The following is an 18,782-nucleotide window of genomic DNA, read 5'->3' on the forward strand; positions in this document are numbered from 1 at the left end:
GCAACGCCTCGCGCTTGGGGCGCACCTCATGCGCGCGCCTCGATAACACTGAGAAACAGTCTTCAATCGTCGTAGTCATGTATCCGAGCTTTCAGAGGATCAGACTAAGCGATGACGACGCGCTCGTAGAGCAAGAGGAAGTTGTTCATTGTTAACACGACAAGTGTGACGTTTGGAGATGACGAGGAAAGTACAGATAACTCGCCTGATCCAATATATTTGCCTAGCATTGGAGCCATTCTACCAGAAGCTGATGGAGTATATCGCAACACTAAGCTAAGGAGAAGAGTGACTATTCCTTTTGATTACTCCACCCTAATGCGAACATTGCAGCCTTCATCCCAGATGAATCAACCCACGTCTAGTGGAGCCAACTTCGCCATGGCGTCAAATCCAACCCCTAGTTCAAGTCAATAATGACAATGGGCGATAGACATGGCAGACTGAGAAGACATTCTGACCCAAATGGCAATTTAGAAGAAAGATTTAGACGAACGAATCACACGACTGGAAGGGATGGTTAAGCAACTTTTACTAGCCTCTCGTCCTCGGGTGAGTTCTTCGAAAGGAAAAATATCATTTGGTAAAAATCCTCTTAAAGATGATCAAGAACAGCAATATAATGCAGACTCTGAACACGCTGGGTCGAAAACTTTGCTACATTCGAAGTCAAATAAGGAAAGCTAAAGCCTTAGAAGACATTCAGAAGCAGCTCAACATTCTTTCTCAATGAACAGAGCTCAAGAAAGTTGAAATCACCCGACCTTATCCCATCGAATGGGACATGGTTTCCTATACGATGAAGTTTAAGCCACCAACACTTTATGCGTTCGATGGAAAAGGTTCCTCGAACCAGCATATCTACTACTTCCACCAGCAAATCGGAAATGTAATGGGTAACGATGCCATTAAGGCACGATTTTTTATTGGCACCTTTCAGGGTAGCTTTTGATTGGTTCCAAAATTTGCCCGAGGGTTCAATCAAGTCCTAAATCAAAGTTCCTCTCTCAATCCATGAGGACAATTCGATGTCACCATGGCCAAACTCCTTTCCGGAGAAACAAAACCGTAATGAGATAGTTAGAGAATACATCGAAAGATACCGCAACTTGACATTGCGACGTTGAGATATGCCTCTACCAATGCTGCTTCAAACTTGCCCGCATAATTTCCTGGCATGAATTGAAGCTCATATGGGCGCTTTCACTGCCCACACTTAGAAGAATTTGATGGAGCAAGCAGAGATAGCTGAGAAGTCAGCAAAGTGTTTCAATAAATTTGAACTTTGCGCTAACTTCAAGGGCATCAAAGGCAAACAAGGGCACGTCACAACCGAAAGCCAAAAAAACTTTCGCTGTTGGGGTCCAGAATTCCAATAACAGCCAACAAAGAGAGCCAAGGAAGAATTTTTAGTGCAATTATTCATTTAAAGATGAACATACAATTGTCATCTTCCATGTACCGAACAAAAAAAAAATCGCTTGAAGCTTCCAGAAGCTCGACCCCTGGAAGAGGTCGGAAAAACCGATGACCCCTATTACTGCCTCTATCACAGAATGTTGGGACACCCTTCGAAGAACTGCTACATCCTTAAGGATAAGATCCAGACATTTGTCGAATCAGGAATTCTCAAGCTCAAGCCTGAGCAAAAGAAAGTCACCGCTAACATGTTGACCATCGAATTTGGTTTTATGCCAGAAATTTAAGCCCGAAATGGCGTCAACTCCATTCGTACCGCAAGAATGAAGGTGATTAATTTTGACCGTCAAAACCAGCAAAGCCAATGTTTGATTCCTCTTATCACAGTAAGGGGAGAAATAATGTGGGTACATCCTGACCTTCTTCAAGACAAAGATTGGACTCTTCAAAGGCCTAAGAACAAGCAAGGGATGAAGACATGCAACACCATCTTCGCGATCATCGAAGAAGAGTTTTTGCATGTCACTTCATTCACCGATTCAGATGGAGAAAAAGTAGCCATGACGGGGACGGGCTTCAGCAAAGATTACCTTAGGGATTATAATCAGTCAGGAACGTCCAAACAACCCAAGCCAACCAAACAAAATGAGACCCGGTTCGACAATGCCTTACAACGTCCTCCAAATGACCCTTAGGCCCCATTTAAATACGATATCATGGCACAATTGGCCAACATTCCAGCTCATATCATCTTATTTGAACTACTGCGTTTGTCTAAGGATACAAGAGAGGCTTTGAAAGAAGCCTTGAATGACAACGAGATATTTCTCGCCCACATGATCGAACCTCCTCAAGATGAAGGCCCCGAGCAATGTTATTAATGCCGAAAGCAAATGTCGCACATTACCTTCACCCTGGAAGATATGCTTATCAAGAATCATCATCACAACTGACCCCTTTACTACACTGGGTATATAGGGTCGTCAAAGATTAAAAGAATTCACATCGATCCAAGCTTCACATTGAGCATAATCCCGCGAAGACTCTCGAGCTTCTTGGGAATTCCCCTTCACAAGCTGTCAAAGACGTCCGCGACTATAGTCGGCTTTTACTCCAGCAGCAACCGGTCTCTTGAAAAGATCCGACTTAAGTGTCGGATTGGAAACTTGAAGACATAAGTGACTTGTTATGTCATCGACGTCGAAACGCCTTACAATCTTCTGCTTGAACGACCTTGGATCCACTCCAACTGGATCGTCCCTTCAACACTTCATCAATATTTCAAATACATCGATGAACAGGGAGTCCAACAGAGAGTTGATGCTGAAAACATCCTTTTAAGGGGGTGAAAAATTACGTCACTGACTCTCTCTTATATGATAAAAGTCAAACAATCGAGACTGTCCCCCCTAAAGACGAGGATAGCGGTAATAAAGCAGATGTTGAGCTAGACCCCATTGATGATTCAGTCTGGGAGATCTACTTGTAATTACTCTAGAGGACCTCTGTATCAAACAATCTGCCGAAGGTCAAGGCGATTAGATCTTCAATGAAGAAGAGTTTGCTTATGACTACTATTTAAACTCTGAGTTTGAAAACTCGAGATTCGAAAATTTGATGGCCAGGTTAGCCTTAGAACCAACATTGGGTATGCCGATAAACGAGTCGTACCACGTTCACAAGCAGCTAGACAACTTGGAGGACGCCACCTTCATGGTTATGGCCAGAAGAAACACTTTAAACTCAATCATTTTCGGGAAAGTTGAGTCACAATCTCAATTGCAGAACTCCGATGAAGAAGCTAAGACGGTGCCAGAACTCTCCCTGTATAGCCAACAATCTCAACAAAAAGGGAATCTTCGGTCGGATAGATTCTCCCTTTCTGCATATCGTCAAGCCGGATCAAAATTATGGTAAAAATGGGATACAATCTCACCGCAAAATAAAGGTTGAATTTCAATAAAGGACTACGAGTCTCTTTGATCCCCTTTACACCAGAAGGTGAAGCTTTCGATTATTACAATCGAACCAAACAAGGGCTCGGTTACATCTCTCCAGAAGTCAGGCCACAAGCAGGACCAGCATCCGGTGACTTCCTAAGTAGTTCTTCAGACACATCCAACTACGATTTTGATGTCAGCCTCGAAATCTTGTGCAGTGAATTCACGATCAACATGGTTTCATACAACCTAGCCATAGATCTTGACGAATCCAAGGTGTTTGAAGATCCTGAAGACGATTCATGGGCAAAGCAACTTGAAAGGCAGTGGGAATTGCGTTTCGAAGTCAGAGAACCACCCACTGGAGATAAGATTGTCCAAATCAACATTAGTGACAAAACCAACCCTAAGCCCATATTTATCAGCAAAAATTTATCATTCACTAAAAATGAAGAACTCATATTTCTTCTCCAAGAATACATTGATGTCTTTACTTGGAGCTATGAAGACATGCTAGGCCTAGACCCCAACGTGGCTGTGCAATGTCTTAACATCAACCCCAGTGTTAAGCCGGTCAAACAGCCGCAACGACGCTTCCGTCCTGAGTTAATGGAGCAAATCGAGAATGAAATTTGTAAGCTCATTGAGTGTGGGTTTATCTGCGAGTAACAACATCCCAATTGGTTGGCCAACATCGTGGTAGTGATGAAAAAGAGCGGTGAGATCTGAATCTGCATCGACTTCCGTGATCTCAATCTCGCTTGTCTAAAAGATGAGTTCCCTCTCCCTATCACAAATGTCATAGTCAATAATACGTGCGGGTTTGAGAGGATGTCTTTCATGGACAGTTTCTCTGGATACAATCAAATTAAAATGCATCCAGATGATCAAAAGCACACAACCTTCAAAACACCTTTGGGGGCATAATGTTATATAGTAATGCCCCTCGATTTGAAGAATGTTGGGACTACTTACCAACGCACTATGAACATGATCTTTTGTGAACATTTGCATAAAATAGTGGAGTGCTATGTTGATGACCTCGCGATCAAAAGTCGTCACAAACAGGATCATGTTGGTGACCTAAGAACGGTGTTCGAAGTCATGCGAAAACACCAACTCAAGATGAATCCAACCAAGTCCCTCCTAGGGATATCATCAGGTAAATTCCTTGGGTTTATCGTAATATCCACAGGAATACACGTTGATCCCGAAAAGGTGAAGGCCATCCAAGAGATGTTACCTCCGAGGAACCTCAAATAGCTTAGAGGTTTACAAGGACGATTAGTCTACATCCGAAGGTTTATCGTCAATTTGTCTGAAAAATGTCAACCATTTCAAAGACTCATGAAGAAAGGTGTTTCGTTCGTCTGGGATGACACCTGCCAAGAAGCATTCAACGAAATCAAAGCTTGTCTCACAAAGCCACCAGTGCTAGTCGCACCAATATCGGGTAAACTAATCCTAATCTATGTCAGGACTACAGATCATTCGCTTGGGGCACTTCTTCCTCAGAAAAATGACGATGGCCATAAACAAGCAATTTATTACCTCAGCCAAACTATGATTGGTACCGAGCATCGGTATAACCCAGTCGAGAAGGAATGTTTAGCATTGGTCTTCGCGATTCAGAAGGGAGCCGTCATTGAAGGGGTGGGGGTACTGCTGATTGACCCCTATGGACATGTCCTCCCCTGAGCCTATTCATTGACCGAGCGATGCTCCAACAATGTAGGCGAGCATAACGCTCTTATAATCGGCTTACAACTTGCTCAAGACATGGTGTCAAATACCTTGAAGCTCACGGCGATTCTAAACGACCTCATGCATTACCATAAAGCGGTAACAAAGCTTGCTCAATATTTTGAAAGCTTCTACATTAGCTACATAGCTCGCCTTGAGAACACTCATGCGGACGCTCTAGCATCCCTCGCAGCCACACTTGCTTTGGCGCCCAAATCTACCCGGCGTATCACCGTGGCTAGCCATCAATTATGCTCTCCAGAGCAAATTCTTGAAGCCAGTGAAGTGTACGTTAGGTCAACTCACTTCAAAGGTAATGATTCGCAGTTTCTGACTATGTCTTGCACGGGATATTACCAGATGATCCGAAGCAAGTAGCCTCGATTCAAAGAAAAGCGTTGCGTTTCTTCTATGATTCTGCCGCACAGACTTTGCACCGACGGGGTTTCGACGATATTTTGCTCTGATGCCTATCACTAAGTGAAGCTTGAGAAGTGTTAAAGCAAGCCCACGACGGTGCATGTAGAGCTCATCAACCAGGTCCCAAACTTCAAGACCGACTTCGTCGTCTAGGCTACTACTGGCCGACAATGATAGCAGATGCGGTAGCATATGCTAAACGATGTCACACGTGTCAAATCCACGCTGACTTCCTACATCAACCTCTGGAAAAATTGCATCCGACGGTTGCCTCTTGGCCATTTGAAGCTTAGGACATGGACATCATTGGACCAATCAGCCCGTCGTCCACCAAAGGTCATCGATTCATCCTAGGCATCAAAGATTACTTCTCCAAATAGCCAAAGCTGTTCCCCTAAAGAAGTTAAGACATCTCAAGTGATAAAATTCTTGAGACATCACGTGATTTATCGATTCGCCGTTCCCAGACGAATAATTCACGATAACGGTCCATAATTCGTCAGTCGACTGTTCTTCAAATTCTGCAACAAGTATATAATCCAAGATGTGGATTCTACGCCATACAACCTAGCTGCTAATGGTCTAGTTGAATCTTTCAACAAAACCATCATTAAACTTCTGAAGAAATTTGTCTCCTTCAACAAACGAGATTGGGATGAGAAACTTAGAGCGTTTACGGGCTTACCAAACAACAGTCTGCACTCCCACTGGTTCCACGCCATTCTCATTGGTCTATGGATGCGAAGCCGTGATCCCTCTGAAAATTCAGGTACCGTCATTAAGAATCGTCATCGCTGAGAAAATAACAACTAAATAACATCATCAAAAGCGTCTCCAAGAACTAGAAGCGTTGGATGAGCTGAGACTTCAAGCTCAACAAAGAATCGAGATCTATCAGTCACAGATCTCGAGGGCTTTCAACAAGAGAGTCAGAGAACGACGCTTCAAAGAAGGCGATTTAGTCTTAGTTGTTCGTCGACCCATGGTCATGACGCATAAGACTAAAGAAAAATTCTAACTCAAATGAGAAGGTCCATTTGTAGTAGAGATAGTCTACTCCAATGGAGTATATCGTCTAATTGACCAACATGGCAATAGGCTTATGGCGCCAATCAACGTGAAGTTTCTCAAGAAATACTACTCATGATATCGGCCAATTCTCTCTCCACACGGATTCTTTGGTCATGTTTAAGTTTCCACATCTGGCCAGAAACATTGATCTTCTTGATCCCAAAATCCTCAACGAGTAATCAAGTTAACATTATACCTCTGCTTGACTCCAAAATATCATTATCACTATCACATTAACATTACACCTCTGAACAATACCTATTCCAGACATCCTTGTACTGTCATTACACCTCTAAACTGTACCGACTTGATCAAACCGTCACGTCAATATTACACCTCTGGAGGTTTCTCATTTTGAATGATCTGACCGGTTAACATCACACCTCTGTCGAAGCATTTGGTTGACCAGTTAACTTTACATCTCTGTCGACCTATCCTAGCGAATTTGACTGGTTAGCATTACACCTTTGTTAAACTCGCTCTTATAAAAAATCGATTAGTTAACATTACACTTCTATCGATTTTTTACCGTTAAGTTAACATTATACTTCCAAACAATAGTCATTCTTTGGACTCTTGTGAACCGACCGATTAACATTACACTTCTGTTGGTCACTCATTTTTAGCACGTTAATATTACACCTCTGTCAAAATTCTTTCGCACTGTCATATTAACATTACACCTCTGAATAATACTAATCTTACAAACCTGATATATTAACATTACATCTCTATCAGTTTGATTCAACCAACCGGTTAACATTACACCTTTATCTGTCACCCCATTTGACTGGTTAATATTACACCTCTGTCAAATATCCTCTCACTGTCATGTTAATATTACATCTCTGAACAGTGTCAACCTGATCAAGTTATTATGTTAACATTACACATTTGTTAGTTTGATCCCAACACCATTATCCCCATCTAAGATGTTATTATGATATGATTACACCTCTATCATACACACATCAAGGGAGATAAGAACTTCTTTTATTTATTAAAAGAGCTATAATTTACAGGGAAAGTTGATAAAAAGTGTGTATCTGTGCAACACACTCAGCCACTCGTGTATCCCTAACTTCATGAGCACCCTTCTGGGCCTGCTCCTTCAAAGCTCTGGGATTGATGGGAATGACCTGGGATCTGATGACCGAGAGACGCTCCGTTTCAGCTTGAAGCTCCACAACTTGAGAGTCCCACTTCTTGGTCAATTCGGCTAGATTAAGCTCAAGCTCCTCCTGGTGTTGAGCTGTTTCCAAACACGTTTGAGCTTCAGCAGTGGTCGCCTTAGCCTCATTGATTATTGCATCCTTTTCTTGGATAGCACCTTGAAGCTCTGTGTGATGACCATCAGCCGACACAATGTTGTCATTTAAACTACGGACTTTCATGCTGATTCACTCCATTTCTGCACGGGTAGATTCACCGGTCTTACGATGAGCTGCTAGCAAGCGACGGAACTCAACCAGAGCAATGCCCTCAAGATCAGCCGCGCGAAGCCCGTACAACTCTTGGCAATGGAATTCAGCTTTGTCGATCGTCATTTTGAAAGGTTCAGTGCGGACATAACCGGTGACCGATGTCAAAACACCAAGCTAATCCCTCAGCAACTTGAGAGTATGGGCTGATAACGCTCTTTGCGAATTCAAGACGGTTGCGGCACTGGTTAAACAATATCACCAAGCTCTCTGTCAAGATCTTTACCTCCACCTCCACCAAGTCCTCAAGATCAGTCCTAGGGGACTGAGGAACCACCACGAAGCTCGAAGGACCTGCTTTAGTAGAGATCACCATCCCATCCGTGGTAGTTAGAGAGATAGTTGGCGCAACTTGTATCCGCTCATGGCCCGACATGAGATATGGCGCAAGTGTCACCAAGATATCAGAGGCAGTAGATGAGATCGCTGTCCTCACCACCATCGTCGTGGTCGTAGGCACATCCGTGGGTACAACTTCAACACCCGTAGATGAAACCTCCGACTCACTAAGGGCAGTTGCGGCCATGCTTGGGCCCTCATCACGGGAAGGTTTAGGGCTTAATGGCTCCTCCCTTGCAACTAGTGCCGGCACGGGAGAAATTGAGACATCATCATCAACAGAAGCACCGTGAACAATCACCATGAACAATCAATCTTCACCGCACTAATGAAGCAGATGCTTGTGCAGGAGCCTTAGTCATTTCAAAAGCAGGTGCCAACGACAAGACACCGGAAGCGCCCTCAAAATCAGTGACCATTTCAAAACCATCGCTCGGAGGAAGAGGCGTAGGCATCTTTTCACCCGCGATCCCGAAATCAGACTCATCGTTTTAGCCGCCAACGTCACCAAGATTGCCTGCATCTTCAGGCTCGGTCAAGTAGGCATCAATGTCATCATGCCCATAATCCACTTGTTCCTCTTTATCGTCTAGAGGAATAGGCTCCTTACCTACATAAAAAAAGCACATCCGCTAAAATCATTTCAAGATAGAAGTTGTAAACATGTGAACAGAAGTCACCTGAAGAGCCAATCCTAGGTTCTTGTACTAGGACCGCAGGAGACTCCTCCTTAGTCTTTGAAGTATCTCTAGGCGCATGTTTAGGCTCACAATATGCTAATCGCCTTTTACTTGGAGAAGTGGAGGAGGAAGAACACGTAATGGCTTCTTTCCTTTCCCCCGTTCCCTATTAGGTACTCCTCGACGAATTGCTGGCTCAGTCCGCTCTTGAATGTTGATACCGACCAGTCTTGGAGGAGTAGGGTGTTCACCTGGCTCTTCCCAACCTTCATCTAGTACATCTTCCGCCAAAAACTCACGAAGACTGAGAACTTTGCTCTTTGAACCCTTCCGGGATAACTCTTTATAGCGTCGGGCGATCCAATATAGACCGGTTTTATTTACTTGGAATTCAAGAGGAGGGACAATCACCTCACTATACCACTTGCAAAACCCTAATGTCATGTAATAGTTGGGTATATGCTGAGGAAGCGAGAATCGATCCCCTATAGCCCCCGCAACAAAATGGTACCAAGCATGAGCTCCGTCGACTAAGCTCTCCGTCCGTAGCAATCCTGGGTTTGGGTTCCCGACATACAACTGATCATAGCCAAATTGACGAGTGAACCAGCATGACAAATATAACTCAATGTAGCACTCCGTACCATTCAACTTAGTGACAAGGTGACATGGTCCGATGTTTACCAACCAGTTGAAACACCAACTAGGCAAGCAAGTGAAGCGCTCGCTACTCATACCGTCTTCAAACTCGTCCCCAAGACTAACACCATCAATTGAGGGGAAACAACAGTAAAGACGATAATGGTCCTTGTTCTGGAAAATCCTACGGACCCCAACGAGGTACTTAATGAGCAATTTCGAATGTTCGTACCTCTAAACCAATGCAACGTTCCCACCACCAGGCATAGCGGCTGACATCAATTGAGGGCAGTGTTAGGTGAACCATATTACCAAATAAGTATACAGTAGTTCCACCCTGGGATTGGGCACTTGATTCCTCAGGCAACTGTCCCCCTGCTTCAAGTATTCAGTAACTAACTCCCTTGGGCCATGATGAATGCAGCTCACCATAGTCGGTAGAAGAGCTAAGTTGTATCAAGAGGCCAATAACACAGCGTGGAATAGCATTTTAATGGAGATATGATCTTTCGACCGAGAAGGCACGACACAACCCTTCAACCAAATAGAGAAGAACCTTGCAAGCAATGCCAACTCAGATATTGGCTCCTTCGCTTGGTGATTTAAACTCTCAAATTGGTCACCAGCCTGAAACCCACACACATCAAAGTCGGTAGTTTGCAATACAGAGTCATCCCTGAAGATACGAGCCTCGACTTCAACATTCTTGGCTGGAAGGATCGGACCCACATTTCCCTTTTTACTAACGTTGTGAAATAAATACTCCGCCTAAGGAATGTGAGGTACGGTTTAGTCATGACCAGTGCTCCCAGTAGTCCTCTGGCAAACGAGGAAATGACAAACCAGTTCTCGAAAAGTCTCCACAACATGGGCAATGTGAGAATACGTACCCAGCTCCTTATTAGTGGAAAACCACTCCTTGTACGGACAATCCCCCATCGGTAAACGAGATACCTCAAACATCTCGTGAAGAGCGATCCCGATCTCCGTTGTCGGAGTGAAGAAGGTGTTGCTGTTACTATTGTACAGCTCCATAATGCCGTACAAAATCGGCGCACAAATCTTAGCATTATACTTTGAAGCTCTAACTGCAGTATAGAACCCCAGTTCTTGCAATCGCTCCTCAAAAGTGATAAGAGCGAAGTCTACCAAGCGAGTCCACCATTGGGTATCTGTCGACCTAATCCAACCAGGGAATCTGGCATCTTCATTCGTATACTGGGCATCGATTTTGACAAGCTCATTCCCCAAGGTGTTTGGGGCGATAGCAACTTCGTTAACCGGCGCGTCCTCATTCACGAAGCCTGGACGCAGCCCTATGATGTTAGTCCCGTAAAGTCCTTGATGGAAGCCGCCCCCATACTTCAGAATGTCTATCTTGATACTATCCTCCCTATTTGTGTGGCTAAAGCGCATGAAATGAGGCATGGCAAGACGCTGCAAGAACAAGAAAGAAACTTGATGCTCTATCGCCGGCAAAGCAAATTGACGATCTCCCTGAGTGTAATACCAATAATACTCCCCACAGTGGAGGAAAGAGTTGCCGCTAGAGACACTATCTCCAAAGAGGAAATGCGGCTTCACCGACGCATCTTCATGAGGTACGGAGAATTTTTATCTCCTCCAAAATCTTATAGTCCCCCGTACGAATGACCTCAATCCTTTTTTGACTGCTGCCATCGAGAAACAGCAGGACATTCCCGTCAAAAACGTGCGTCACTTCAAAACCGTGAGTCCCATCGTGACCAAAATGGTTGTGACGATTCACAAGAGCTCTTGAATAGACAACTGCACAAAGATGACAATTGAGTTAGCAAACGAAGACCAAGTTCAACCGTCATACTCAAAAAGAGAGGCGAGCCTCGCTCACAAGCAAAAGTCACCTATATTGACTAAGTACATATAAAATAAAGCAAAGTTCAACCAAAAGAAGCGAACTTCACATCCAACTTGGCGAAGTTCATCTAACTTGATTAGGCGAATATCGCTTAAGCGAAGATCGCCTCAAATTGACAAATATCACTTTAGTGAAAATCACTCAAAACAGAGCTCTGCCTAAACGATGTCCGCTGCAAAAGCCCAAAGGGTTGAGTGAGCCCTGCCCAAAGCACGAAGCTTGCCACGATAAGCGCTATTAATGGCTGCTAACAGAACCCCGCCACCAACGACGAAAACTTGTCGGGAAAACCACCAATGGTCATAAAGGTCTCGCCTTCAGCGGTGGATCAAGTTTCCAGATGCCTTAAGGCATGCTTAAAGCCCAATGAGCTGAGACTGAGGTTGATCCGAAGATCGCCGTCGATGGGTTCGACCATTACCTATTGCTATCTCCAGCTGTGCTAGCACCTCATCGCTTCTCGGCCGACGAGTCTCTCGGGCAGTGCCTCTTCCCTTGGAAATAGCGCGACAAGGAGCCATTGATGAACTTTAGGGATCTCTGAGAAAGTTAGGGTTCGAAGGAGAATAGGAAAATTGTTGAGATCAAAGTGAAGGGGAGGGAGACAAAAAGTCTTATTTGTAGTCTAAAACCCCCAAACTTCGCCCAAGATTTCTCGCGCTAAAGTTCGCCAAATATCTCGCGACCAAACTTTACCGAAGATCTCGCCCGCGAACTTCGCTGAAGATTTCGCCCCGAACTTCGCCTAGAATCTCTCCTCCAACGAACTTCGCACGCAGATCGAAAAACCTGAATTTTATATCTTTAGGCCGAGTCTCGCCTGACCGACTTGTTGAGCCTCGCCAAGACGACTGTTTCTTCAGTAAGTAAACCTCGCCCAATTCAATAAGGCACTAATGGTGTGTTTGTGAGTTTACTTAGGGAAGGGAAGGAAGGGGAAGGAATGGGAAAAATTACATCTACAAAAGTGACGAACCAATGTCGATCATCAAGTGAAGCCATCTTGGTGGGACCCCAAACATCCGTTTACACGTAGTTCAAGATACCCGTCGTCCTGTGTACGACTGTTCCGAACTTCACATTTGTCTTCTTGTCAAGAAAGCAGTGCTCACAGAATTCTATGTTTCCACTTTTGACTCCCTTCGATAGCCTCTGTTTGCACAAAACCTGCAGTGACTTTTCACTTGTGTGCCCCAACCTATAGTGTCAAAGTCTGCTCACGTTCATCTCTGAAATAGCCGAAGCTACATGGCCAATCTCGGTGCTTCCCTTCAGATAATACAAATTCCTAATGCGGACTCCCATCATCACCACTAAAGATCCCTTAGTAACATTCGCTACAGCGTTCTCAAATGTCACATTGAATCCTTTCGCCTCCAAAGTTCCAACGAAAATAAGATTCTTCTTCAACTGAGAAATGAATCTCACTTCATTCAATTCACGAACAACTCCATCATGCATTCGGATCCTGACGGTACCTATCCCACAAATACCACATGATTGATCATTTTCCATGACTACCACCCCCCTATCGAGTCTCTCGAACGATGCAAACCAATCTCACAGGAGAGTCATATGATAAGTAGCACCAGAATCTAGCATCCAATCAGATGCATCACATGGTTCACCTCTGAAGTAATCAATAGAGAAAAGCATGAATTATCAGAATCATCACCTCTAGCGACGTTCACCTCATTAGCCTTCGAGCCCTTTTTTTTGCTATTCTATTTCTCTTTAAGCTTCGGGCAATCTCTCTTCCAATATCATTGTTCTTTGCAGAACGCACACTGGTTCTTCGCTAATTGGTGGTGGCCTCTTGACTTTGACCTGTCTCTATTGTCACCTCTTGGATATGGACTTCTTCCTTTAGTCGACAAGGCCTTTCCTGAAGTGCTAGCTCGGAAAGTCTGTTTGTCCTTCCTCCTTAAATCGTAGTTCGTCAATGCATTAGTCACTTCACTGTAGGTGATGGAAGATCTACCATTCAACAAAGTGAGCACGAAGTTATCATACTCCTCATCGGGTAAGGAACCCAACAAAATAATTATCTTATACTCGTCCGTTATCTTCTCATCCACGTTTGCCAAGCCCGACAATAACTTTGTATAGTTGTTCATATGAGTCGCAAGTGAGGTGCCCCTGGACATCTGGAATCTGAATAATCTTTGTAGCAAGTGCAACCGATTCTCAATACTCTTCGTAAGGTACTTGTTGTTAAGACTCTCCCACATCTTCATCGCAGACGTCACACCAATCATATCGTATTTCAGATCTTGTTCCAAACAAGACCTGATCAACCACAAGCATTCCTATTCATCTTGTCCCATAGCGCCTCATCGTATTTCTTGGCCTCTCATGAACCATGATGGTCTCTTCCAAATTTTGAGCATTGAGAGCGTCATGTACGTCGCTCATCCACAAACCAAAATTAATCTTGTCGTCATACTTCACTATACTAATCTTAGTATTTTGAAGTCCAACTTGAACTGTACTCATTTTTGTCTCGCTGCTTTCACAGACTTCTTCTCACATGCTTGCAAACTCCAAATTGTAAAAAAAGATTCAAACTTTGATAGAATCGAGAAATTGCCTAACTGAACCCTAGATAGGATTCCAACACGATCTTCTAACCACACAAGGAAAGAGAGATACCAATGGCAACTCCGCAATGTTATCTCCACCGAAGCCTAGAACTCCAAGAACCAAGCTTCAAACAATGAATATTCCTCTACCCAATGCAAAACCCTAAAACTGAAGCCCTAGAGCTCTAATACCAATTGTTGCGCACCGTGCGGAAGCGTGCTCGACAACCAAACGAGTCCGCAAGCGATGAGAGAAACCAAAACAAATACGAATATAATCCACCAAAATACGACACAGATCAAACCAAACATAGAGATTTACGTGGTTCGACAATTGCCTACGTCCACGAGGAGAGGATGGAGAGATTTCACTATATGGAGGAGAAATACAACGGATTACAACTCACAAAATCACTCAAATATAACCCTAACCAAAGCTCTCAACTCCTTCACAATATCTCCCTCTCAAAGTGCTCAAAACAATGCTAATTCTCTGGTTAAGAAACCCTAGAAACGTGTGTTTCTATTTATATCTAAACCCAATCCAAATCAGACCAGGAAATCAAATCCAGCCTGTATCCGCTTTTCGGTCGACCGCAGGGGTTGCAACGGTCGATCGGCTAGAGACAGATTCCATCTTCCTGTAATGTGCACATTTTCGGTCGACCGGTAGAACTCGTTCGGTCGACCGAGTAGAGATAAGGTTTCAGACCCTGTAATCCAACAGGCTGTCGGTCGACCGGGCCTATGTCGTCGGCCGACCGACCCGATAGAAAGCTGTAGTCTCTTCCCAGCTTCAAATTTCCTGTTTTCGCCGTGTTTTCTACAATTTTCTCATTCCATTCATCAATTTTCCAAATATTTCGACAATAAAGAATAAATAGGCACTATGGAATAACTTCATTCATTATCAGCAATACACTCTCTTCTCCTCCCTCTCTTCTTTCTCTCCATAATCCCTATATCCTTAGCCTACCATCTTATTACTCTTCAACCAAGGTTCCAATCACTTCGCTTTCTTCTATCTAATTCTATACATGGGCATGTTATTAATCAAGGGTTTAATGATGGTTATTGCAAGTATTGTGCCTAATTATCTCATGGGAATAATCACTAGCGCCGCAAGGCCATATGTTACTCTATGGAGGAATTTACAGGCTAAGGAATGAATTGCTAGAGCCTATAAGAAAACATCCAATGTACCATATTGCTTTCAATAAGTATGCAAATCAAGATTATTATAAGAATTGAGTTAAATGGGCGAACTTTTGAAAAGAGAAGGTGGAAATGTGCATATTGTAACTGGGAAGAGGTTATTAGGGATATTTTTGGAGATGGAGGTTGGTTATTCTAAGTGGGTTGACTTTGGGATTTTGATGGGGATGGCGATTCTGTATAGGATGTTGTTTTTAGTTACTGTGAAGGCAAGTCAGAAGATTAAGCCTATAATAAGAGGTGTCAAATTTGAGTGTGTAAAATAAATAAAGGGTACTAGAGAAAAGTTTAAGTTCCATCGATTCTGCATTGTTGGGGATATTCCGCTAGCACTTCTATTTAGTTAAAAGATGAAGGTGTTTGGATGTGAGCGAAATAATTTGTCTCAAAAGGTGAGAAACCTGATAAATTTGGTATATTGTTGTATTAAGTGGACATTGCCGAGAAAGTCGTTTTGAAGAGAAATAAATGCCAAGATGGTATCAAACACTATTTGACATCGAAGTGCTCAGAGTGGACTCAGGGAAAACTGCGTAGGCTGAGTTGGTGATATTGCCGATGCTCATCGATCGTCCTTGTCAATTCTCGTCGATGTTGAGCACACATTTACAGGACACTTGCAAATTTCAAGGTCAATTTTACACCGGAAAACAAGATAAAAATCTGGGGTTTGTCATGTGTGCATGTTTTTTGGCTTTGAATTATTTTGGATTAGTCAAAACCCATACATGGTGATTTTTTATGACATCGTGTCTATCATGTCTTTTACATGGTTTAGTTACATTGCGTATTTCTCGTTAAAAACCCTCTTCGTTACGACCTTTATCTTGACTAAGACAAGGAGAAGTTGAAGAGTGAATAAAGAGATTAATTTAATTTTAACATATACATGAAAATATGGCACATCCTGTCTTGTTACGACCTTTATCTTGACTAAGACAAGAAGATGTTAAAGAGCGAATAAAGAGATTAATTTAATTTCATGATTCTGTCTTGTGGCAGAAGACAAGGAGAAGTTAAAGAGCGAATAAAAAGATTAATTTAATTTTAATATATACATGAAAATATGGCACATCCTGTCTTGTTACGACCTTTATCTTGACTAAGACAAGAAGATGTTAAAGAGCGAATAAAGAGATTGATTTTATTTCATGATTCTGTCTTGTGGCACATCCTGCTTAGTTTGATATATGCTTAGTTACTACTTTTGTAGCCGAAGTCTCTCCTCAGTACTCAGCGGCAAGCTACATGAAACATGAGAGATTTTTTGTGATTTTTTGTTGTGATGTTTTCATTAGAAGAGAGGTTTAGTTTTTTCTATTGAGAGCCGTCTCTATTGTTGTGAATTAGGATCAGTCCTATCTATTATTTTCTACTTGTTAAATGATATGTAAATATTTCTACTTACTCAAATGAAAACTGTTTTATAATACGGGCTTATACCAATCATAAGATGCTACATATATTCATTTTCTATTTCTATTGTACACGATAATAGTTTGTAGATGTTAAGAACCTGTGATTTAAGGAGATTTCTCAGAAAAGTAATTTAGGGAAAGGAGTTGCATGTCTTTTTCAATATAAGAGACTTGACTCTTCTGTGATTACTTTTTTCTTTTGGCAGAAAATGCAGGCCCTCATTAAAACTCTACAACCTTTTAATAGTTGTCTCTCAAAAATTGATGCTCATCTAGCTTTTTCTTGTTCGCAGCGCGGAAAGAGTCGCCGATTAACCAAGCACTTCACTGTCGACAAAGAAAAAAACAAACTAGTTTTATCGTAGTTGATCTCACATGGTAGCTGTCTTCTTTTCTTTTGTTCGTCCGCCGTAGGCTCTGCTCCTCCTTATTTTTGTTTTTTGTTTCTGAACAAGGTAAACCCAATGGGAACCAAAAAACAGGAGGGTACCGTATTGGGCAGAAGACGATCCAAAAAGCGAAGGCTCACCCTTCAAAGTGCCGGGTGAGATAGGCGACTAGTGGATTCGCCTCTTATGCGCTGCTATCGGGCATCATCGGAGCTTCGCTTTTCGTGCATGCATTTGAAAGTGGACTAGATACGAGTACTTTCCTTTCTTTCACTCCCGTCCAACAATTCATTCTTTTTTTTTTCGTGACATTAAGAGGGTAGACTTCATCCGAGACACATGGGTTCTTTTGCTTCAATCGTCTGATCGCCTCTAATCTAAAGAGACACATGGGTTCTTTTGCTTCAATCGTCTGATCGCCTCTAATCTAAAAAGAAGCGCATGGTATAGATTCCAAATTAAGGAGTGAGAAATATGAAAATAAGGGCTTCTGTTCGTAAAATTTGTAAAAAATGTCGATTGATCCGTAGACGTGGACGAATTATGGTGATTTGTTCCAATCCTTGACATATCCCGAAGTACCACCTGCTGCTCCAGTTGCTCTGATGTGCACGCTGACCGGGGTGACGGAGGCCACTCTTTGATGACTCGGTCAAAATCGCAAACTATGCTTCCTCAAGGTTCTTTTCACTCTCGCTATCCTCTTCTGTTGCACAACCTCACCAAGCTTATCTTTCTACTCCCTCCGGTCACCTCTACTTATGCTCTCAAGCATCCAAAGATCCTCTTCCACTTTGAACTATTTGAGCACAGGACAGGCTAATATCTGTTTTTAGTTAGTAATTATTGGCCTCTCTTCATGTAGCCTTGTCCACATTTTGGTAAAATTGACATCCTGGGATGACTGGAATGACTGCAAATGTTTTAGATATTTTTCTTAATCTTGAGAAGATAAGATTTTGAAATTTGACATGAGCCAAATTTGAATTCTAGATTTTATTGTGCAATTATGGAAAAACTTCACTACCACGCATTGATGATTTTTTCTAACGTGTTAAAAAAAAAAACCAACTCACAAAACTCCATGGAAAATTCTGACGTGATGTATCCAATACCTATTTGATGTTGAAGGACGGGTTAATTGTGGATAGACCCCCTGTATTGTCTTTATTTTGAATTAATGTACTGTCCCTCTAGTTTTCTTGCATTTAGAATATACCCCCCGAGTGAATTATTTCTACTCTTTTACTCACAAGGGGTTTATCTCAAAAACCAAATTTCTACTTCTTTATGGAGCCAAACAAATTTCCCTCAGGGGTTCTATCTGCAAGAATAAAGATTAAAGGAGTAGCGAGTTGAAAACAACGATAGTACACGGGAAGTGTTGTAATATTAGTTTTACAAAGTTTGAGTAAAGACTAAAGAGTGTTGGATTTAAATCTAATATATGGGCCAATATATTAAATAAATATGTATTATGTGCTATCAATCAATGTTAGCTCATTAAGGCGATCTATTTTAGGGTTTGGGTTTTTAATGCATAATTAAA

The 18,782-nt window shown here is 42.5% G+C and overlaps 1 long non-coding RNA gene across 5 annotated transcripts in view; it reads left to right on the plus strand.

The window, feature by feature from the left end:
• LOC109832778 overlaps positions 1 to 18,225 on the plus strand; it is a 30,055-nt gene extending 11,830 nt beyond the window's left edge. For 3 of the 5 annotated variants that reach the window (XR_002244975.1, XR_002244977.1, XR_002244978.1), the window contains 2 exons: positions 17,138 to 17,222; positions 17,300 to 18,225. This is a non-coding gene — a long non-coding RNA (uncharacterized LOC109832778). Of the gene's footprint in view, positions 1 to 16,639; positions 17,095 to 17,137; positions 17,223 to 17,299 lie in introns of those variants that run through there. The other 2 variants (XR_002244976.1, XR_002244979.1) reach the window with 2 other exon arrangements.

This window comes from Asparagus officinalis, chromosome 3, assembly GCF_001876935.1.
Source record: "Asparagus officinalis chromosome 3, Aspof.V1, whole genome shotgun sequence".
NCBI classification, from domain to species: domain Eukaryota; kingdom Viridiplantae; phylum Streptophyta; class Magnoliopsida; order Asparagales; family Asparagaceae; genus Asparagus; species Asparagus officinalis.